The 25,303-nt window shown below is 42.3% G+C and overlaps 1 protein-coding gene across 1 annotated transcript in view; it reads right to left on the bottom strand.

Annotated features, from left to right (window-relative positions):
• LOC137656834 (peptidylprolyl isomerase domain and WD repeat-containing protein 1-like) overlaps nt 1–25,303 on the bottom strand; it is a 387,155-nt gene that overhangs the window by 182,599 nt on the left and 179,253 nt on the right. The gene's annotated exons all lie outside the window — the stretch shown is intronic.

Raw genomic sequence — 25,303 nt, 5'->3', positions numbered from 1 at the left:
CCAGTTCCTTTATCCATAGTCTAAAGAAATTTAAATAGTATAAGAGGAGGATGATGTCTCGTTATGAATACTATACATTTTCTTATTCTCAGTTGTAACTGCAAATGTTAGTGGCAAGTGTTTTTGACTTCAAACTTATTTCCAGTAACCTTTATGAAATGCCTTTTCATGGCTTATGTGGCTTTTTGAGACCTTAATTTCACTGTTCATTGTCTCTTTTCCATAATTTCACTGTTCATTGCTTCATGAAAAAGAGAAATAGTAGTTTGTACGGAATATATGATGCATTAAGTTATCATCATCCAGAGGTAATTCAAGTACGCTTGATTTAAAGCCAAAATATATTGTCATCTTATTTTCCTGCATTGGACATCATAATCAACTCGTGTTGAGAAATTCCGTCTTTTCTCGTTAAAGGTCCCTTTGTTGATGCTCATGCAAGAATTGCTACAACTTTTGAATTATGAAAAATTTGTCAGTGGATAAGGCTTTGTATGAAGTCAAGGAAGTTTTTCTATTTAAGTTCTATAGTTTTTGCTATGGATATTATTTGGCTTTACACAATTATTTTGTTTACTTTTTATAATTTTATATTCTAAGTAATTATTTATATGAATGTATCTTGATGCAGTAACTAACCTGTTAATAGCTGTTTGAACAGTCCTTATTTTTGTTTGGCATTTAATTCAGCTTACTTTGTGCTCATCTAGTTTAAACTATGATCTTCCCCTTGAACATTTACATTAACTTTGGTTTGATCGATGTGGTTATGAGAGACAGAGAATGGCATGTGCCTTCTAAAGGTGACCAGGCTCTAGTTGCTTATCAATGTCATTGGTACATTGTTTGAAGGTGAGATTGGTTAATTTTGTTGGATATTTTAGGGGCAATATTGTAAAGTTGTTTTCCCATCTCATGACAGATGCGGTACAGTAGTAAGATTATGCTTTGAAGTTAAGATTCATGAAAATCAACACAATTTGTTTATTACTAAAATTTATTTCTGTACCGTACAGTACAGTAAGGCTCCAACATACGAACATCAAACTTACGGATTGCCCCCAATACAAATGTGTGCAAAAATAGTAATTAAAAAGTTAAATACAAAAAATTAAAAATTAGGGCACAATTTCAAATCACATTGATAAGTGGTAGGTTAGTTGACCACTCTAATGCTTGGCAGTGTGCTGAATGCTATCCTTGTTTGTTGATATCTGCCTCAGTCACATGTCTGGTCTTTCAAAAAGTGGTTATACCTATTCAAGACTAAGCAGTTATTTGTGTCGAAATCGTAAACTTATAAACTATTGTCAGACAAGATGTGTGGTAGTAGGCACAATATTAGTGGTGATATCTCCGGTGTTGCTAAGAAACAGCATGTAATAGGAATGGAAACAAAAACAAAACAATAATCAAAATAATGGAGAGGATGGCAAAATAATAGACAGTAACCCAACTTCTCTTACCATTAGATGTCAGAACCCCATATGCAAACTGTGCTCCCTTACAAGGTAAGATTACCTATTAAACATTTGTTTATTCATCAAGTTTAACATTTTCTTTTAATCTGACTTCTAGGTAATTTTCTTCATTGATGCAGTTACATATGTTAGTTCGATATTGTATTTATAAAAAAACCACATAGTGTAGCTTGACAGTCTATGCATAAAATATCCATATAAATGCTGCAAAAATTTGTAATAATGCTAGAAAAAAAAACTAAATGATTGGTCTTTAAATGAAATGAAATGCAATGCAAATTAATCACATTTTGATAGCATATTACAGATTACGAAGAAATAGCTGTACATAACGTGGCTGTTATAGAGTTAGGGAGATTAGTTGACTGAAACACCCCCACCCCCAGTCAATGAAGTTTTTATTGATATAATTGGAAGAACATTCATGAAATATGGAATACTAATTTGATTAATATCTGAATACAAGATTTTTTGTTACATTCATAACAAAGTTAGGTAGCAATAGTACGATCAGTTGAATTAAGGTTTAAAGGCTGTCATGAATGGAAGAGGCAAGGGACAGTGACAGTGCCTTCAAGACTGAATATATATATACATATAATCAGCACCCAAGCCTCCTCTCCATCCAATCTAGGACCAGAGAGGGCTAGGCAATGGCTACTGATAGCTCAGCAGGTAGAGTTATAGGCTCCCACAACCCCCGCCCCATCCTTAGCTCACAAAGGTGGTCAGGTGCAGACACTACAAGAAGCTATCAAGCTGGACTAGGACTCGAATCCCAGTCCGGCAAATTGCCAGGCAGAAATGTTTTCAATAGGCCACCATAGGTGGGTTGCAAGATGTCCAGCCCTATATTATGTTGGACTACTGTACTTTCCAGCTTCTGAACACATTTTTGGAATAGAGCTGGTCCGTATGGAGGAGATATACTGTACAGTACAGTACTTACCTTTAAGTCGTGATTAATTTTACCCCCTTCCTCCCTGCTTTTCATGAATTTTAACATGAATTCATTAATTTTCAATTTTTCAATATTAATCTTACCCGGTGATCATGTAGCTGCTGCTCTGCTGCCCGACAGAAAAAACCTACGGGCGGGATACGCCAGCGATCGCTATACAGGTGGGGGTGTACAACAACAGCGCCATCTGTCGAGTAGGTACTCCAGTACTTCTTGTCAACAAAGAACCAATTTTCTCTCTGTCGTGCCACCGGCAAGACCTACTTGATACGCTGTTGTTTCTGGAGTTGATTTTCACGCTATTTGGTGATGTATTCTCTCTAGATATTAGCTTTCGCTGTACAGGAGTTATCATCAATACCTTATCAAGCTTTATTGATTAGATTTTGGATTATTTGTTGACGACTTGGATAGATTTTGGATTTCCCCCTTTGACTAATTCAAGATGTCTGACCCTACTCAAGTCCCCAAGTACAGGCAGTGTAGCGCTAGGGACTGTTCTAGGCGTCTTCCGAAGGCCTCTATAGATCCTCACACCGTTTGTTCCAATTGTAGGGGTAAAGCCTGTCAATTAGAAGATCGATGTAAGGAATGCGCTGGGCTTTCGGAATTCGATTTTCAAGAATTCCTTAAGAATGCACGTAGGCTAGAGAAGGATAGGATCAGGAGGAGTTCGTCTCGCTCTTTTGATTTTTCCTCTCCCCATGCCCCACAACCTATTCCTTCCCCTGTAGTGGTTACACCCGACCCTTCTACTAGCTCTCAGCAACCCTCGATGGCGGACATGATGCGTGCCATTCAGGCTCTTGGTGACAGAGTTGAGTCATTAGCGAATGACCGCAATCAACTCTTGGCCGACGTCAAAGAGTTGAAGGAGAAAAGTGCAGTGGGAAGTGTAGTGAGTGCAAGTGCTGTGAAAAGTGTCAGTGTTACGCATGAGGGTGCATCTGTTCGTGCCAGTCGTCCTCCCAGTCCGGGACCTCTTGCAAGCTCCCAAGCCCAGGGGAGAAGCAATGTCGAAGGACCAAAGGGTTCGACAGGCCTTGATCAGCGTACAGATGTACCCTCAGTGGTTGCGGACGTATATTGCAGAGATCGTCCCACCCACAAACAGACGAGTGAGCCCATTCATTCCTCGTCTGCGGAAGAAGTTTCTCGTCAGAAACGCTGGACCAAGGTCTCACGACCTCTCAAGCGCAAGGTCCCTTCCGAGCGAGTCCAACGGCCCAGGTGTAGCCACTGGGTCAGTTCGGACTCGCCGCAGTCTTCCGAAGACTGCACACCTCCCAAGAGAGGTAGAGTGGTTCCGCAGCAGGCAATCACTCCGTCTGTTGCCGCACCAACCGCTGTAGACCCTAAGTGGTCTTTGCTGCAGTCTATGCAGACTCAGCTAGCTTCCTTCATGCAGGAGTATCGTGCTGAGAAGGTTGACGCTGCACCCGTTAACCTACAACCTGCCACGGTTGTGCGCTCAGCAGACACTGCGGCTGCCTGCTCCCACACTCCGGCTGTGAGAGCTCCACCACCGATGCGCAGTCGACCCTGCCAGACGCATGTTGACGTTAGCCGACGTGCGGCACCCTCCGTTGACATGCGTGAGCTACCGCATCAGCAGTGGGAAGGTGCTGTCAAGCTGCCGTGTTTTGACGCAATGCGGCAGTCTCCGCAACCCACGGCAGTCCCCACCACGCACCACCACTCCGCTTTTGTTGTTGCCAGCTCTCAGACTGACCAGCAGCGGCATGATATTGGATCCAGTGCAGCTACGCATGCACCCGTGCTGCCGGATTCGGCCGTTCAGTTTTCTTCTCCTCCTTTGCCGCTTCCTCCTCAGCATTCGGATGAAGGAATCTCTGATGACGACGAAGCTGCGCATTTGGACAATCAACACTCCGACATAGAGGAACCCAAGACTACGCCTCCCTCCTTAGACTTTAGGAAAGTCCTTGCCCTGTTTAAGGAGTTGTATCCGGACCAGTTTGTGTCTGCAGCCCCACGCTCACCTCCCTCTGAGTTCGCTTTGGGCATGCAGTCAGCAACTCCTGCCTTTACGAAGCTCGTACTCGCGCGCTCATCCAAGAGAGCTTTAAGGGTACTGGGAGAGTGGTTGCAGGCCAAGAAGCAACTTGGGAAGACATCCTTCATCTTTCCACCGACCAAGCTTGCTTCCAAATCTAGCGTCTGGTATGCCACGGGAGAAGATCTCGGCTTAGGAGTTCCTGCCTCTGCCCAGGGCGACTTCTCAAGTCTGGTAGACTCTCCCCGCAGACTGGCTATGAGACGCTCCAAGATTTGCTGGACCTTTTCGGACATGGACCATCTTTTGAAGGGAGTTTTCCGTGCGTTTGAGATCTTCAACTTTCTGGACTGGTGTTTGGGAGCGTTGAGCAGAAAGACCTCCCCTTCGGATAAGGACTCTGCCATGCTCATCATGTCATGCATGGACAAAGCCATTCGGGATGGATCTGGCGAGCTTGCGGCTTCTTTCGTGTCGGGAGTTCTTAAGAAGCGAGATCACCTTTGCTCCTTCTTGTCGGCGGGGATCACACCATGTCAGAAGTCAGAGCTGATGTTTGCTCCGCTATCCAAGTGTCTCTTTCCTGAAGAGCTGATCAAGGGGATTGCCGCCTCGTTGATCCAGAAAGATACCCATGACCTGGTGGCGTCATCCGCACGTAAAGTCACAGCTTTACCTTCCGTGCCTAGACCTAGGATGGACACACCAGCGTCTAGGTTCATTCCGCCCTTTCGTGGCAGAACCTCCAGCAGAGGAGGTACCCGTGCCGATAGTCAACGTGGCAAAAAGACGAAGGGTTCCAAGTCCTCAAAAGGCAGAGTCTGACTGCCATCTTCTCCAGACAGCAGTGGGAGCCAGGCTCAAGAACTACTGGCAGGCTTGGGAGAACAGGGGTGCAGACGCACAGTCTGTGAAGTTGCTCAGAGAGGGGTACAGGATTCCATTCTTGCACAAGCCCCCTCTAGCAACAACTCCCATCGACCTCTCTCCCAGGTACAGAGAGGAGGACAAGAGGCTAGCTTTACAGCAAGAGGTGTCTCTCTTGCTACAAAAGGGAGCGGTAGTCATAGTCCGGGACCATCAATCCCCGGGCTTCTACAACCGTCTCTTCTTAGTAGCGAAGAAGACAGGAGGGTGGAGACCGGTGCTAGACGTCAGTGCTCTAAATGTCTTTGTCACCAAGCAGACGTTCACCATGGAGACGACGAAGTCGGTGCTAGCATCGGTCAGGAAGGAAGACTGGATGGTCTCGTTAGACCTAAAGGACGCGTACTTTCACGTCCCCATCCACCCAGATTCCCAACCTTTTCTAAGGTTCGTCTTTGGGAAGGTGGTATACCAGTTCCAAGCCCTGTGCTTTGGCCTAAGCACGGCACCTCTAGTGTTTACCAAACTGATGAGGAATATTGCCAAATTCCTGCATTTAGCAGACATCAGAGCCTCCCTCTATTTGGACGACTGGCTTTTAAGAGCTGCGTCAAGTCGTCGCTGTCTGGAGAATCTCAAATGGACTATGGATCTAACCAAGGAATTGGGTCTTCTGGTCAATATAGAAAAGTCCCAACTCGTTCCATCCCAAACTATAGTCTATCTAGGTATGGAGATTCAGAGTCAAGCTTTTCGGGCTTTTCCGTCGGCCCCCAGAATCAGTCAAGCCCAAGAATGCATCCAGAGCATGCTGAAAAGGAACCGATGTTCAGTCAGACAGTGGATGAGTCTAATAGGGACGCTTTCATCGCTGGACCAGTTCATCGCGTTAGGGAGACTCCACCTCCGACCCCTTCAGTATCACCTAGCTGCTCACTGGAGAAAGGACATGACGCTAGAAGCGGTCTCAGTTCCTATATCCGAAGAGATGAAGTCTGCACTGACTTGGTGGAAGAACAGCATTCTTCTCAAGGAAGGTCTACCACTGGCTGTTCAGACCCCCGACCACCTTCTCTTCTCGGACGCATCGGACACGGGCTGGGGTGCGACACTGGACGGTCGGGAATGCTCGGGCACGTGGAATCCGGATCAAAGAGCACTGCACATCAACTGCAAGGAGCTACTGGCAGTTCATCTGGCCTTGAGAAGCTTCAAGTCCCTCCTTCTAGGCAAGGTGGTGGAGGTGAACTCCGACAACACTACAGCCTTGGCGTACATCTCCAAGCAAGGAGGGACTCATTCGAGGACGTTGTTCGAGATCGCAAGGGACCTCCTCACCTGGTCAAGAGATCGAAAGATATCGCTTGTAACGAGGTTCATTCAAGGCGACATGAATGTCATGGCAGACCGCCTCAGCCGGAAGGTTCAGATCATCCCTACAGAATGGACCCTTCACAAGAATGTTTGCAACAGACTATGGGCCCTGTGGGGTCAGCCCACCATAGATCTGTTCGCTACCTCGATGACCAAGAGGCTCCCAAATTATTGCTCACCGATTCCGGACCCAGCAGCAGTTCACGTAGATGCCTTTCTTCTGGATTGGTCCCATCTAGACCTTTATGCGTGCCCCCCGTTCAAGATTGTCAACAAGGTACTGCAGAAGTTCGCCTCTCACGAAGGGACAAGGTTGACGTTGGTTGCTCCCCTCTGGCCCGCGAGAGAATGGTTCACCGAGGTACTGCAATGGCTAGTAGACGTTCCCAGGACTCTTCCTCTAAGAGTGGACCTTCTGCGTCAGCCGCACGTACAGAAGGTACACCCAAGCCTCCACGCTCTTCGTCTGACTGCCTTCAGACTATCGAAAGACTCTCAAGAGCTAGAGGCTTTTCGAAGGAGGCAGCCAGAGCGATTGCCAGAGCAAGGAGGACATCCACTCTCAAGGTCTACCAGTCAAAATGGGAAGTCTTCCGAAGCTGGTGCAAGGCGAATTCAGTATCCTCAACCAGTACCTCTGTAATGCAGATAGCTGACTTCCTTTTACACCTAAGGAGGGTAAGATCCCTATCAGCTCCTACGATCAAAGGTTACAGAAGCATGTTGGCAGCAGTCTTCCGCCACAGAGGCTTAGATCTTTCTAACAACAAAGATCTACAGGACCTCCTTAAGTCTTTTGAGACCTCAAAGGAGCGTCGGTTAGCCACACCAGGTTGGAACTTAGACGTGGTTTTAAGGTTCCTGATGTCAGCAAGGTTCGAACCGCTTCAATCAGCCTCTTTTAAAGATCTCACTTTGAAGACTCTTTTCCTCGTTTGCTTAGCAACAGCTAAAAGAGTCAGTGAGATACACGCCTTCAGCAGGAACATAGGATTTACATCTGAAACGGCTACATGTTCCTTACAGCTTGGTTTTTTAGCTAAAAACGAACTCCCTTCTCGTCCTTGGCCCAAATCGTTCGAGATTCCAAGTCTGTCCAGTTTGGTTGGAAACGAACAAGAGAGAGTACTATGCCCAGTAAGAGCTCTTAAGTACTATTTAAGACGTACGAAGCCATTACGAGGACAATCAGAAGCTTTATGGTGTTCTATTAAGAAACCTGCTTTACCGATGTCGAAGAACGCAGTTTCTTATTACATCAGACTTTTGATTAGAGAAGCCCATTCTCATCTGAATGAGGAAGACCATGCTTTGCTGAAGGTAAGGACACATGAAGTTAGAGCTGTCGCTACTTTAGTGGCCTTCAAACAAAACAGATCTCTGCAGAGTGTAATGGATGCAACCTATTGGAGAAGCAAGTCAGTGTTCGCATCATTTTACCTTAAAGATGTCCAGTCTCTTTACGAGAACTGCTACACCCTGGGACCATTCGTAGCAGCGAGTGCAGTAGTAGGTGAGGGCTCAACCACTACATTCCCATAATCCCATAACCTTTTTTAATCTTTCTCTTGAAATGCTTTTTATTGTTGTTTTTGGGTTGTACGGAAGGCTAAGAAGCCTTTCGCATCCTGGTTGATTTGGCGGGTGGTCAAATTCTTTCTTGAGAAGCGCCTAGATTAGAGGTTGTGATGAGGTCCTTTAGTATGGGTTGCAGCCCTTCATTCTTCAGCACCTAGGAGTCGCTCAGCATCCTAAGAGGATCGCGAGGCTCAGTAAGGAAGACGTACTTAAAAAGGCAGAGTAATGGTTCAAGTCGACTTCCTTACCAGGTACTTATTAATTTTATGTGTGTTATTTTGAATAACTGCTAAAATGAATTACGGGATACTTAGCTTCTAATGTTAACATGTATGCTGGTCTCCACCCACCCCCCTGGGTGTGAATCAGCTACATGATCACCGGGTAAGATTAATATTGAAAAATTTTATTTTCCTTAGTAAAATAAATTTTTGAATATACTTACCCGGTGATCATGAATTAAAGGACCCTCCCTTCCTCCACATAGAGACCCAGTGGACCGAGGAGAAAATTGGTTCTTTGTTGACAAGAAGTACTGGAGTACCTACTCGACAGATGGCGCTGTTGTTGTACACCCCCACCTGTATAGCGATCGCTGGCGTATCCCGCCCGTAGGTTTTTTCTGTCGGGCAGCAGAGCAGCAGCTACATGATCACCGGGTAAGTATATTCAAAAATTTATTTTACTAAGGAAAATAACATATTAAACTTAGCCGGTGATTATATAAGCTGCAGCTCTGCTGCCCGACAGAAAAACTCTACGCTCAAAATCCGCCAGCGATCGCTATGCAGGTAGGGGGTGTACTTCAACAGCGCCATCTGTCGTGCAGGTACTCAGTACTCAATGTAAACACAGAACTCAATTTTCTCTCTGTCATGCCACCGGCAAGACCTACTAAATTCGCTGTTGCTTACTGGATTGGTTTTCACATATTTTTGGTGAAGTACACATTTCTAGTTTTGAGCTTTCGCTTTGCAGACGTTATCTTCAATACATCCTTGCATTCTTTTGTTGATATCGGATTATTTGTTGACGACTTTGGATAGTTTTTGAATTCCCCTTTGACTAATTCAAAATGGCTGACCCTTCTCAAGTCCCTAAATTCAGGAAGTGTAATGCTAGGGACTGTTCAAGGCGTCTTCCGAAGGCCTCTATCGATCCTCACACCGTTTGTTCCAATTGTCGGGATAAAACCTGTCAATTGGAAGATCGATGTGAGGAATGCGTTGGGCTTTCAGAATTCGATTTTATCGAATTCCAGAAATATACACGTAGGCTAGAGAGAGATAGAGTCAGGAGAAGTTCATCTCGCTCCGTTGAATTTTCCTCTCCTCATGCCCCACAACCTATTCCTTCCCCTGTAGTGGTTGCTCCTGATCCCCCTTCTAGCACTCAACAACCTTCGATGGCAGATATGATGCGTGCCATCCAGGCTCTGGGTGAGAGAGTCGAGTCCTTGGCTAGTGACCGTAACCAGCTCATGGCAGACGTCAAGGAGCTGAAGTGCAAGAGTGCAGTGGGTAGTGATAAAGTGAGTGGTAGTGTTGTGGATAGTGTTGCGCTTGAGGGTTCGTCTGTTCGTGCCTGTCGTCCTCCCAGTCCGGGACCTCTTGCAAGCTCCCAAGCCCAGGGGAGAAGCAATGTCGTACAACCAAAGGGTTCGAGAGGCTTTAATCAGCGAACAGACGTTCCCTCCGTGGTTTCGGGCGTATCTACCCAAGATCGCCCCACCCACACGAAGACGAGAGAGCCCATTTATTCCTCGTCTGCGGAAGAGGTTTCTCGTAAGAAACCATGGACCAAGGTCTCGCGGCCTCTTAAGCGCAAGTCGGTCCCTTCCGCGCAAGTCCAACGGCCCAGTTGTAGCCACTGGGTCAGTTCGGACTCGCTGCAGTCTTCCGACGACTGCTCACCTCCTAAGAGAGGCAAAGCGGTACCGCATCAGGCAGTAACACCGTCTGTTGCCGCACCTGCTCCTGTAGACCCTAAGTGGTCTTTGCTGCAGACCATGCAGTCACAGTTAACGTCATTGATGCAGGACTTTCGTGCGGAGAAGGTTGACGCTGCACCAACCTCTAGCCTACAACCACCCACGGTTGTGCGTCCGGTGGACGCTGAGGCTACCTTCTCCCGCACTCCAGCTGTGAGAGTCCCGCCACCCATGCGTTCCAGTGTACCCTGCCAGCCGCATGTTGACGTTCAGCGACGCACGGAACCTTCCGTTGACGTTCGCGAGGTACAACAACAGCCTAAGTTGTTTTGTTTTGACGCGGTGCGTCAACCTCCGCAACCCAGTGTGGTTACCTCTACTCGCCCACAGCAGACTAGACAGTCTGGAGTAGACGCTTTGCGTCCCCGCGCTGCTATGGTTGTTGCCAGTTCACAGACTGGGCAACAGTTCCATGACGTTGCGTCCGGTTCAGTCACGCGTGCACCCGTGCTGCCGGACTCAGCTGACCAGCCGATTCCTACTCCTTTGCCGCTTCCTCCTCAGTTTTCAGATGATGGACTCTCTGATGATGACGACGCTGCACACATTGACGACCCACATACGGACATCGACGAACCCAAGACCACGCAACCCTCTTTGGACTTTAGAAAAGTTCTTGCTCTGTTCAAAGAGATGTATCCTGATCAGTTTGTGTCTGCGGCTCCACGCTCTCCTCCGTCAGAGTTTGCTTTAGGCACGCAGTCATCCGCGCCTGCCTTTACGAAACTCGTCCAAGAGAGCTTTACGAGTTTTAGGAGATTGGATGCAGTCCAAAAAGAACCTTGGGAAGACAGCATTTACGTTTCCCCCTGCGAGACTCTCTTCCAGATCGAGCGTCTGGTATGCCACGGGAGAAGTTCTCGGCTTGGGAGTTCCTGCCTCTGCCCAGGGCGACTTCTCAAGTCTAGTAGACTCTCCCCACAGGCTAGCCATGAGACGCTCTAAGATATGTTGGTCTCCTTCAGACTTAGACCATCTGTTGAAAGGAGTGTTTAGAGCCTTCGAGGTCTTTAACTTTTTGGACTGGTGTCTGGGAGCTTTGAGCAGGAAGATCTCCCCTTCTGACAAGGAAGCTTCCTTGCTCATTATGTCCTGCATGGACAAGGCCATACGTGACGGATCCAGTGAGCTTGCGGCTTCGTTCGTATCCAGGGTCCTCAAGAAACGGGAAAACCTTTGCTCTTTCCTGTCAGCTGGAGTAACACCGTGTCAGAGATCGGAACTTCTGTTTGCTCCTCTCTCAAAGTGCCTTTTCCCAGAGGACTTGATAAAGGAGATTGCTGCCTCCTTGATTCAGAAAGACACCCATGACCTGGTTGCGTCCTCTGCCCGCAAAGCCACCCCTTTGCCTACCTTGTCTAGACCCAGGATGGACACTCCAGCGTCCAGATTCATTCCGCCCTTTCGTGGCAGAGCCTCCAGCAGAGGAGGTGCTCGTGCCGAAGGGAGACGTGGGAAGAAGAAAGGTACCAAGTCCTTTAAAGGCAGAGTCTGACTGCCACCTTCTTCAGACAGCAGTGGGAGCCAGACTCAAGAACTTCTGGCAGACCTGGGAGAAAAGGGGCGCAGATGCACAATCTGTGAAGTTGCTCAGAGAAGGGTACAAGATCCCGTTTGTACGCAAACCCCCTCTAGCAACGTCTCCCATCGATCTCTCTCCCAGGTACAGAGAGGAAGACAAGAGACTAGCTTTGAAGCAGGAGGTGTCTCTCTTACTAGAAAAGGGAGCGGTAGTCAAAGTCCGGGACCATCAATCCCCGGGCTTCTACAACCGTCTCTTCTTAGTGGTAAAGAAGACAGGAGGGTGGAGGCCGGTGCTAGACGTCAGTGCGCTGAATGTCTTTGTCACAAAGCAGACGTTCGCCATGGAGACCACAAAGTCCGTTCTAGCAGCGGTCAGGAAGGAAGACTGGATGGCCTCTTTAGACCTAAGGGACGCATACTTTCACGTCCCCATCCACCCAGAATCCCAACCTTTTCTGAGATTCGTTTACGAAAAGGTTTTCTACCAATTTCAAGCCCTGTGCTTTGGCCTAAGCACAGCTCCTCTTGTGTTTACGAGGCTGATGAGGAATATTGCCAAATTCCTGCATTTAGCGGATATCAGAGCCTCCCTCTATTTGGACGACTGGCTTCTAAGAGCTTCTTCCAGTCGTCGCTGTCTGGAGAATCTAAAGTGGACTCTAGATCTGATCAAGGAATTGGGTCTCCTGGTCAATATGGAAAAGGCCCAACTGGTCCCATCCCAAACTATAGTGTATTTAGGGATGGAGATTCACAGTCAAGCTTTTCGGGCTTTTCCGTCGGCCCCCAGAACAAGTCAAGCCCAGGTATGCATCCAGAACATGCTAAAGAAGGAACGATGTTCAGTCAGACAGTGGATGAGTCTGATAGGGACGCTTTCATCCCTGGAACAGTTCGTTTCGTTAGGGAGACTACACCTCCGTCCCCTTCAATTTCACCTAGCTGTTTACTGGAAAAAGGACAAGACGCTAGAAGTGGTCTCGATCCCCATTTCCGAGAAGATGAAGTCATCACTGACTTGGTGGAAGGACAGTATCAACCTCAGAGAGGGTCTGCCCCTGGCTGTTCAGACCCCCAACCACGTTCTCTTCTCGGACGCATCGGACACGGGCTGGGGTGCGACATTAGACGGTCGGGAATGCTCGGGAACTTGGAACTCGAATCAAAGAACGTTACATATCAACTGCAAGGAGCTACTGGCAGTTCATCTGGCCTTGAAAAGCTTCAAGTCCCTCCTTCAAGGCAAAGTGGTGGAGGTGAACTCGGACAACACCACGGCCTTGGCGTACATCTCCAAGCAAGGAGGGACCCATTCTTTGACGTTGTACGAGATCGCAAGGGACCTCCTCACCTGGTCAAGAGATCTAAACCTTTCTCTAGTAACGAGGTTCATCCAAGGCAACATGAATGTCATGGCGGATTGCCTCAGTCGGAGGGGTCAAATCATTCCAACAGAATGGACCCTACACAAGGATGTGTGCAAGAGACTATGGGCCACATGGGGCCAACCTACCATAGATCTCTTCGCAACCTCGATGACCAAGAGGCTCCCAATATATTGCTCACCAATCCCGGACCCAGCAGCAGTTCATATAGATGCCTTTCTACTGGATTGGTCCCATCTAGACCTTTATGCATTACCCCCGTTCAAGATTGTCAACAAGGTACTGCAGAAGTTCGCCTCTCACGAAGGGACAAGGTTGACGTTAGTTGCTCCCCTCTGGCCCGCGAGAGAATGGTTCACCGAGGTACTTCAATGGCTGGTGGACGTTCCCAGAACTCTTCCTCTAAGAGTGGACCTTCTACGTCAGCCACACGTAAAGAAGGTACACCCAGGCCTCCACGCTCTTCGTCTGACTGCCTTCAGACTATCGAAAGACTCTCTAGAGCTAGAGGCTTTTCGAAGGAGGCAGCCAGGGCGATTGCTAGAGCAAGGAGGACATCCACTCTTAGAGTCTACCAGTCGAAGTGGGAAATCTTCCGAAACTGGTGCAAGTCGGTATCAGTATCCTCGACCAGTACCTCTGTAACCCAAATAGCTGACTTCCTATTATACCTGAGGAAAGAAAGATCTCTTTCAGCTCCCACTATCAAAGGTTACAGAAGCATGTTGGCAGCAGTCTTCCGTCACAGAGGCTTAGATCTTTCCAACAACAAAGATCTACAGGACCTCCTTAAGTCTTTTGAGACCACGAAGGAGTGTCGTTTGGCTACACCTGGTTGGAATTTAGACGTGGTACTAAGATTCCTTATGTCAGAAAGGTTCGAGCCACTACAATCAGCCTCCTTTAAAGATCTCACTTTAAAGACTCTTTTCCTGGTTTGCTTAGCCACAGCTAAAAGAGTCAGTGAGATTCACGCCTTCAGCAGGAACATCGGATTTTCATCTGAAACGGCTACATGTTCTTTACAGCTTGGTTTTCTAGCCAAAAACGAGCTACCTTCTCGTCCTTGGCCGAAATCGTTCGATATTCCAAGCCTTTCAGATATGGTTGGAAATGAACTAGAAAGAGTCTTATGCCCTGTTAGAGCTCTTAAGTTCTATTTAAGACGAACTAAACCTTTACGAGGACAGTCAGAAGCTTTATGGTGTTCTATTAAGAAACCTTCTTTGCCTATGTCAAAGAATGCAGTTTCCTATTATATCAGACTGTTGATACGAGAAGCTCATTCCCATCTGAATGAGGAAGACCATGCTTTGCTGAAGGTAAGGACACATGAAGTTAGAGCTGTCGCAACTTCAGTGGCCTTTAAACAAAATAGATCTCTGTAGAGTATAATGGACGCAACCTATTGGAGAAGCAAGTCAGTGTTCGCGTCTTTTTATCTTAAAGATATCCAGTCTCTTTACGAGAACTGCTACACCCTGGGACCATTCGTAGCAGCGAGTGCAGTAGTGGGTGAGGGCTCAACCACTACATTCCCCTAATTCCATAACCTTTTTTAATCTTTCTCTTGAAATGTTTTTATTGTTGTTTTTGGGTTGTCCGGAAGGCTAAGAAGCCTTTCGCATCCTGGTTGATTTGGCGGGTGGTCAAATTCTTTTCTTGAGAAACGCCTAGATTAGAGGTTTTGATGAGGTCCTGTAGTATGGGTTGCAACCCTTGATACTTCAGCTCCTAGGAGTCGCTCAGCATCCTAAGAGGATCGCGAGGCTCAGTAAGGAAGACGTACTTAAAAAGGCAGAGTAATTGTTCAAGTCGACTTCCTTACCAGGTACTTATTTATTTTATGTTTGTTATTTTGAATAACTGCTAAAATGAAATACAAAATCCTTAGCTCATAATAATGTAAACAATTAATGCTGGTCTCTACCCACCCCCCTGGGTGTGAATCAGCTTATATAATCACCGGCTAAGTTTAATATTGAAAAATGTTATTTTTATAATAAAATAAATTTTTGAATATACTTACCCGGTGATTATATATTAAAGGACCCTCCCTTCCTCCCCAATAGAGACCCAGTGGACCGAGGAGAAAATTGAGTTCTGTGTTTACATTGAGTACTGAGTACCTGCACGACAGATGGCGCTGTTGAAGTACACCCTCTACCTGCATAGCGATCGCTGGCGGATTTTGAGCGTAGAGTTTTTCTGTCGGGCAGCAGAGCTGCAGCTTATATAATCACCGGGTAAGTATATTCAAAAATTTATTTTATTATAAAAATATCATTTTAAGTTTTTGTAAGCGCGAAGAAATCTTTTAAGGAAGTTCCAAATCCCAGAGGCGGACTAGGAATCCAACAAAGGAACTTAAGAAAAAGCTAAGATAGTGTATTAAAACTGTGAATGCCATAAGGGGTACCACCCACCTGCATACTATCACCGGGGTGTATAGCTTAGGATATATGTATAGCAACATTAAAACCCATAAGGCCAACAATTTCCTTTGCCACATCTTCAGCCAGACTCCTACCCTTAGTTACCACTTCGACAAATGACTTGACCAATGTCTCACTCCTTCCGTTCCCGATTGCCTCGGCTTCAAATTATTTTTAGAAATGTCCCTTCAGAAGGTGTCATCACTTCCAAGGGAGTGGAGTCCATATTTTTTAAAGTTCTGGTCCTGAAAACATTAATATAGTGACATAACTGAACACCCTCTATGTACCCTAATGGAAATCTGCATGAAGAGGGCCCCCCTTTTCCACCCACCGAGGCCTAATATACGCACACATAGACGGATTTGCAGTAGATTCACTCCTTGAAGTCCTCTGCTCATTGATCATATTGCTAATGGTAAGCTCCCATTCCTTGATGCGCTTGTAACCCAAGACAACCATCACCTACTAGCATTCATATATACAAAACTTATGAACTTGAGACTGCTTTAATAGCAACATTGGGTACCCTTACTGCTACAAAAAGTCTACAATTAATATCCATGTAAAACATGCCATGTCTCACTGTTTAACATGGAACTTTATCCATTTTGAACTTAACCATGTTTCCCAAATACTCATCAATAATATATACTCCAATAAAGAAGTAAGTAGATGAATTAGAAATGCATGGACCACTGGTGTAGAAATAGATGCCCTTCAGTACCTCAAGGAGATAAGATTAAATTATTTTACAAGGTACCGATGCAGAAACAGCACAGAGAAGATGAGCCTACCAAAGTGATATTACTGAAAAGGTCACGGCAACCAAGCCACAGGAAAGTACCTCCATCATTTACTACAAGAGCAAGAAAACAGCTAACCTGGTTATGAAGGATAACCCAGCCCCTTCAGTTCAAGACCACCTCAAGAGCTGCTACGTATACTATACCATTTAAAATGCCCTAACTTTGGATGCCTCGGCAAATATATTGGCATGACCAAGCCTCCTCAAGCACCCATCTTGTTATAATCAAGAAGGAGCTATTAAAAACCACATGCACGATGCACATAATACCAAAATCTCTTGTATCTTCTTAGTTTAAGTAATCAACTAAGACTCTGGCCAGCACCGCCTGAGAATCCTAGAGGCATTACATATCATCTTAAAGATGACTAGCTTAAACATCTCCTAGTAGCCAATCTTACTTGCAATGATCATCAGGAGAAATCCCAGTATTACCACTGCTGGAGATGATTGCAGACTATAAGAAATTTGATTGATGAAGATGCTGCCTTTTGGAGATCTTAAGCAATCTTTGAAGCACAGTAATTTTTCCCAACGATCAGTGCGCCTCTGCTGCCAACCAACACCACCCTATACAATGATCAGAGAGACTAAACACACATGACCATCAATGCTGAATACTGGCTTTTTGAGATAGAAGATCAACCAATCAGTACTCGCTACTGGCCTAACCTTACCATCAATGTTGTCCGACAAAAACTAACCACCTCAACTTTACTCACAGTTCACTTTGGATTCTGCGTGACCATACTATTCAGCAAAGGAATGAAAAGTTTGCATTGTAAAAGACTACCAATAAAGGGATCACCATCTCTGCCCATTCCATGGACTACCATAAATATTACCTGAATTTACCAACTCGTAAAATACCATCTTTACCTCCTTAAAGTTTTAGTAAGCTGTCGACACACATAAAAATTGTCAGAATTATAGAGAAAACTCTGTACAAGAATAATGCTATGATGCAACCATAACCTTCAACAATATGTGCTTAAAAGAGAGTCTTTTTCCTGTAAGTTAAGCTGATACACAGGTCAATGGCAGTATGCTTGCTCAAATCATGCACATCTTGCCGACATAAATAGGAAGGTGATTATGAGGTCTAGAAGTTGAAGCCTTCAAGTTAATAACTTATTATTTTAAGGTAAGTATTGAAATAATTTACATGGTGTTAATTCTTTTTTCTCTTGTATAAGATACTTAGCCAACTCTTGTATGGAAGGATATTATGGATTTTGAGAACAATTTAAGGAAAAGAATTTGTGTAGCCTGTTTGGTGCAAGGAGAGTAAACATTTAACAAATACAGATAGTTGTGGTATAAAGGCTAGCAAAGATGAAAGGAGAAATACAGTATATGGATTTGGTTTTAGTCGTTTTGGTCATAGGGAAAGAAGGGGATATAGTAGGTTAGGAAAAAGCATGTGCTATTTGGAATATCAGGTGGGAGGAGGTGAAAAAGCAGAGAGAGCTGGGGATATGCCAAGAAAAAGCATTGAAAAGGAGTGTTTATTATTTCCATAGAGAAAGAATGCATGATATAAAGTGGGAAATTACATGTCACGGTGTATGTAGAGGGGCTCAGTATGCTGCTGTTACACTCTTGTGTAGGTTTATAAATTACATAGTGTTGCAGATGTGTGTGCACTAGGGTCATTTATTGATTAGAAGAAGTGTATAATACTGTGACTTGTGTGCGTGCTTTTTTATTTATAGACACCACTTACAAGGGGTAACTGCTTGGTGTTAAAAGAAGGAAAAATCTACATTTCTGACATATGAGTCAATCCCATGAACCAAACGTGTAGATGTCGGTGGAAAATGAGAGGAAGCAATCCTCATTGAGGCCATTTTGGTATTTAGTTGCCACTGATAAGGTAATGAGAAATTCAAGCTTGTTTTGAATCACAGAGAATGACAGTGGAAAAATAACCATTTGTATCTATGAAGAAGAAAGAGTGCAGAGGACAAGCATGTGATCACTTGTTTCGAGCATTTTATTGGTACCAGATGAATTGGTAAGACACTACCTTATAGATTACACACTGTTACTTATATATGCTACCATGACTTTAGCTCCTTTCTTGCTGAAGGGTAATTTTACTCTTTTACTTCCTAATTTTTGGGGTAGTCTAGTTGTACTAAATGTGTAATTTTAAAAAGACTCACTTTTAATCAGCAAAATTTGTTCACCCAAACATTGGTTATCTTCCATTCTACTTTTCCCTACCAGACTTAGGCTTTTCCTGTTGTAGGCCAGTTCCTTCTAAGATTTTATTTGTATGATTTTCAGTACACTATCTTTTAATGAATTTTTTTCACATTAGTTTTTCCTCCTCTTTTTTGTATTAAGCTTTCAGCTTTGGGCTAGAAATTCCTTGACACTTGCCTCCAGTTTTTTATATGGTGTCCTTTTATGCAGTTGAACACAATGTCTTCTTTCAGCTGTTTTCTTGAGCATTCCATCCCCATTAGTAAGTGACAAGGATTTCAATCTTAGAAGATAACATAATACCTCTTGCATGTCGAGATTTCTGAGTTGGGCAATAAGGAGCATGTGTCCGAAGACTCTCTGCTTTCAACAGTATTTCTCTACTGGTTCCAATGCTGGAAGCAGCTTTGTGTATGTTTCTAGTCTTTTTCAAGTTCTGTTTTAGAATAAACTCGTAGAATCAAACACCTAACCTTGTTACTCACAAACCATAGGCATTCTCACCTTTTTCTCATGCTTTCAGAATGTCCATACAAATGTCAGGTGTTGGAACAAAACCAATGGAGATACTCACAAGATCAGTTGGGCCATTGCTCAGTAGATTAATCCAGATGGCATTCAGAATTTCATCAATACATTTAACGTCTTCCTTGTATTTCTCTGTATGTGATATTTGGAGGTCTCTTGTGTTTAAGTCCTGGGCTCTTCATTGACAAAAGTCCATGGAGTTTGTGTATAACCTCTACACTGTATTCATTTGTGAGATATTACCAAGAGCCTGTCCCCATGTTTCTGGCTGAAACTGTTTGGCCCACCAGCAGTTTTTGTTTCGGTTAATGGTTTCTTAAATATTTTGATTTAAGGCAATTCTCCCGTAGGTATTCATGAAATATCTATGCAATTCTGGATTGGTTTTAATTAGCTAGAATATTTGAAAATACTTGGCATAATTTGTTTTATCCATTGCAAAGCTCCATGAAATCATGTGACTGATGCCTGCGATATTTAGATACTCGTCTGCTTCATGGTCTGCATCGATCAAGCCTAGTAATATCTCCATGAGATCAATATATATATATATATATATATATATATATATATATATATATATATATATATATATATATATATATATATATATATATATATATATATATATATATATATATATATATATATATATATATATATATATATATATATATATATCATCCAGAATGTACCCAACCAGCCACCATCATGTTACGGAAGTTCCAGGTATAAGCTAACTAGGTGAAGGATTTGCTGACGGGAGTCATGATCTGTTCACATCTTTAGCTGTGCTGCACATAGGTTATTCTGCATCGTCTTCACACAGTTAATTGCTTTGTTGAGGATCATGGTGTTCTTTATGTTGTTTATTTCTATCCAGTCTAGAAAGCCAGACCTGATAAGTCATATTGTTACCTCATAAGCAGACTTTTTTATATTGAATAGGCTTACATAAATCTTTTATAGTCTTTATATGAATTATCTTTTGTTTTAAAAAATTGGTTTTGAAATTTGTCATTACTTATATCGTTTATTTATTTCCTTGTTTCCTTTCCTCACTGGGCTATTTTTCCTTGTTGGAGTCCTTGGGCTTACAGCAACTTACTTTTCCAACTAGGGTTGTAGCTTGGCTAGTAATAATAATAAGCAGCACTTCTTGTTGACTAAAAGTTGTTTAGTGTTACATTTTTTATAATTGTAATCACTTTTTATATTTTATGTATTCTGTGCAGACAGTTAGTGTTTTATTTTGTAAATTTCCTATGAGGCCAATAATTCAGTTTCCATGTAGATTACTGTTTTAGGGAAGTATAATGTTGAATATTAGATTAGATAAACCAACATTCCATACATTAACCAAAATCAAATACTATTCAGAATTGCATTACGTATAAGTCTTTTTATCTTCTTATGAGTTAGCTTGCCTTTCCCCAGCATTGTATATTTACTTTGGTTAGAGATAGAATTAACTTTTATGCTTCTCATCTCTTGTATTTGCAATTGGATAATGTATGTATGCTACTAAGAACATATTTTTTTTATTATTGAATACTGCAAGGCATTTTATTTGCTTTAGAGTGAATTTTTTTCTTTGCAATTCTGTAGTTTCATTTCTCTTTTGTTGTTTATCAGGATTCTGTATGACTGCTTCCTCAATTTCTTTACTCAAGTTGCGGTACAACCAGTTACTTTTGTCAGTTTAGACGCTTAATATGATTTGGCAGTATCTTTCTATTTATGACTTATCAAAGGGTAGAGTTCATTAGGAATTTCTATTTACCACAAACTTACGCGTTCCTATTCAGGATAGGGCCTTGGTTCCCATTAAGGGAATCTATTATGCATCATAAGAGAAATGGGATGAATGAAATTATTATTTATTTATATATTTTACATCTTAGTGCTATCTCGCTTGCAAGGTGTGTAGTTTTAAAGACTAATTTTGTATCTTGTATTCACTGTTAGAACTCTTTTAAGCATTTTAATCCTCATTAAGGTTTCAATTCACACTACTGGTCACATTGATATGTTTTCCCATGTGGGGTATTCCATTTCAAGCCTCTTCTAAACTACATTGATAACTAATGAAGTGTTACCCTCTGGAAAAGTTATAATTTTCTCAATTTTCATGAAATTTGCCCTACTCCATGGTCCCTGTCTTATGGCCAAATTCAAGTGTGGGGTTTAAAGAACAAAGAAAAAAGTTAGGAAAAAAGGCTATGTCATTGGAGAGCAAAAACATTATGTACTCTTAAAACATGAGATGAGTTTGGAAATGTGTAGTAGTAATAGGTGATTGCACAAATTTGACCTTGCCTCCAGTTTTAACTAATACCTATGGCCCCTAACCCATACATTCCTGACCTGATTATATCATCCATATATAGTAAAAGGTTTTCCTTTCACACCTCTGCATTGGGTGCTTGAAATATGTAATCACCACCTACTACGGGAGTTACGTAAAACTTGGAGAGAGGGCCTGTAGTCTTCCTTACCTCACAAGAAGTAGTTGAGTGGTACATTTTAACTAGATAGCAGTGTAACTATTTTCTGTGAAATTAAACTGCAAGTGATAAATTCCTAACATGGCTTGGAGGTCGTAGGCTAAGCCTTTCCCTCTGGGTGGTGCAAATTCAAATGGTAAAACATGTTTATATGGAAAGATTAACAACCACATAGTCCAAAATGACTTCCACATTCATGTATGGTTGAATTCAAATGTCTTGACCTCTCATCAGGTATCCCCTTCAGCATGCACTCACTGTCAAGTAACAAAAAACATTTTGGAAAGCTTTGTAAGGTATATTAGAAGGATTATTAACTTGTGTAATTTTTTTTTTTTAAATCTTACCAAAAAAAAAAAAACCTTTGCAGTAATCAGTAAAAAAAACTTAATTATCAAGATTTTCAGGACAAGTTGAACAACTTCCTAATTTTTTTTCCTGGTCATTCATACAACCAAATATTTGCATGTAATTCTACATAGAGAAAAATTCAAGAGCTTTCCCTCTAGCAGCTAGAAGTGAAATAACGAGACAATTAACGTACCTGTGTATATCTTTTGACCTCTTATAAAAATTTTAGTTTGCTGTATTTCAAAGAGCAATGATATCCCAATAAAAGATGAGGGAAAAGTAAGTTACACTTTGCTCCAAATTATTTGTCAAGGTAAAAAAAGATTCTAATTGAAAGATCAGTATATTTTGCAATACGGTAAATTATACCCTGCCCAGCGTTATTAATTGATTCCAAGAGATTTAACGTTAGTCGACCTTCAAGGTAAGCTGGAATTTCCGCCTATAAAGTGACTTGTATGTTCCCTATAGTGTACATATACTAAACACCGAAAGGTATTTACAGCACTATCACTTTACAAAAAGCAAATACACTACCTAAGATAATGATCTTTCATGTAAATTATAGTACTCAACATACTTTGTCATTAGTGTGCAACTTACCCTAGCAATGTTTTGCAAAACAGTGTAATGTAGGTACTTTTGTTTTTGATATTTAATGATGAGAAACACAGTCGGAACAAAAGACAAATTGATATACAGTGTGTTACTCGGAAAGATTGTGGTCCCCACAGTCACAGAAACAATATGATTAAAATAAGCAAAGTTTGAAAGAAAAAAAATACTCTGATGTAAACAAGCGTGATTAGCATTAGTCTTAATTGGAAACTAACAATACAAGGTGCTATTCTTTTTAAGGATCACACTTTTAAAGGTTAAAAGGTGTCTGCTATCAGTAACAGTTTCATCGAAATAAATACTCACCTGACCGTCAGCGGGACAAACCCAAACCCCAACTGTGGTGCCCAACCGTAGCAGTGCCCTCCCCGGTAAATGGCTTAAACTCGTCTTAAGCTGGGATCAATCTGTTGATATGTGAAAGTTAGGTAAGCATGTTAACAATTTACTAGCTTTATGCTAGAAATCTACCAATTTAATTTATCACCTCAAGGTGTGCAGTGAAAGTTTCCTTTGAACCACTTGCCAGAGTCATTTAATATACTGTACATATATATTGTATTACAGTACAATATATGCTTTTCATATAGCAGCTCAAAGCGCCGCGCTTGGTGCATTGTAGCCTTTAGGCGAGAGTCTTTGGTCCCTACCTGCACCCCCTTTTTAGCTCTATTCTCGATTTCTTTAATTCATCTATCAGGTCACGTAAAATTTTTCTTTTTCTACACAACAGAATTTTTACCATTTCATCTGTTGAATAGCCTCCCAGACCCCAATGCTTGTTCTTATAATAAACCATTGACAGTAAAAACAATCTTATACCGAATTAATTGTGGCAGTGTTAACGAGCAAAACATTGCATATCTTCCAACTAGTTTTATGACTGCTTGATTATAGCCGTTTTGAAATGGTTATATTTCCAGGATCTCATTTATTTTCATAATATCCACTTCATTTAAACGCCCATATCTGTAGACTTCAATTTTTTATAGGAAACAAGTTGGTTAGGGTTAAAATCTACGGCACTGTAGAAAAAAGTTGCCATGGTAGAAACATATTGAAGCTTTTGAGAACAAGACACCTTGGAGTCTGTGGCAATAAACTGGATTGATTGGTAGAATTATTTAAAAGCAAATATTCCAACCTATTTTAAATGAAATGTAGCATGGTGTTATTAAATACAAATTACTAAATGTTTGGTTGCCCTTGCCACAGAAGCGAGAATTCATTTATCCCACTTCCTTTACACAGAAGAGTAAATCATCATTGCGTTGTTTTTGCCATAACATAGATAAAGGAATTGGTGGTGGTATTTCAGTAGTGTAACCTTGACTATAAAACATGAATTATTGTGAATTCATAAGGTAAGTTTTCAGTTGTGTAAGAGATCAAACCTAGTCTTATTTTAAAGACTTCTAGCTTAGGAGTGAAAATGGAATTTTACAATGACCAACTTCTTACCTCAATGCTTTTTATTTCGTGTAAAAATTAAGATTTTGCTTAACCATGACCCTCAACGCGCGCTAAATAACTTGCTATTTAAAACGGCTAACATTTTATTACCAGCGCTCAATAGACAACTCGCATAAATAAGAAATAATTTAGGCTAAATATGGAGATTTGCTGTTCATTGTAGTGAATAAAGAATGAAAGTCTAGTATAATTGAAATGCATTGTACCGCACCAGGCCGTAAAGAGGAGACCCCGTGTGTTAGTAGACTACTTTCAGTGATCGTCATATTATTATTATTATTATTATTATTATTATTATTATTATTATTATTATTATTATTATTATTATTATTATTATTATTACTGGCTAAGCTATAACCCTAGTTGGAAAAGTAGAATGCTATAAACCCAGGGGCTCCAACAGGGAAAATAGTTCAGTGAGGAAAGTCAACAAGACAAAACAAAATACTTTAAGAGCAGTCACAACATTAAATTAAATGTCTTATATAAACTATAAAAACTTGAAAAAAAAAACAAGAGGAATAGAAATAAGATGGAATAGTGTGCCCAAGACAGTGGAAGACCATGGTACAGAGGCTATGAGAACAATGATTTGATTTTGGAGAGCCTTCCTCCTAGAAGATCTGCTTATCCTAGCTAAAGAGTCTCCCCCTTACCCAGAGGAAAGTTTCCACTGAGTAATTATAGTGCAGGAACCCCTTGGGTGAAGAAGAATTGTTTGGTAATTTGTCAGGTGTATGAGGACAGAGGAGAATAGGCCAGACTATTCGGTGTGTGTGTGTAAGCAAAGGGGAAATGAACCATAACGAGTGAGAAGAATCCAATGAAGTACTGTCTGGCCAGGCAAAGAACAACTTGACATTACTAACTAATAAGTTTTAACAGGGTTCCTCTTGCTTTATATACTCCAATTTCGTTTCGTAATCCAAATGAAGGACTTCCCCATTTAAAAAAAAAATGCAGTTACGCACGACCAAGTAACTCCTTTCACTGGGAAAAACAATATATATTTCTGTTGAAAAACTATTCGACGTTTAAAGGTTGTAAAACGGTATGTCCTGACCCAGAATAAACTTATGGTATTATGAAATATTACATCACATTTCTGAAGGTTAACATTTATTCTATAGTTTCGTAGGCTAATGTCAAGGATAACAAGTGATCCCCCAAAAATAATTTTGCATGCTTGGATTAT

This window comes from Palaemon carinicauda, chromosome 17 (genome assembly GCF_036898095.1).
Source record: "Palaemon carinicauda isolate YSFRI2023 chromosome 17, ASM3689809v2, whole genome shotgun sequence".
Lineage (NCBI taxonomy): Eukaryota > Metazoa > Arthropoda > Malacostraca > Decapoda > Palaemonidae > Palaemon > Palaemon carinicauda.
This window is presented reverse-complemented; position numbering and strand designations above follow the sequence as displayed.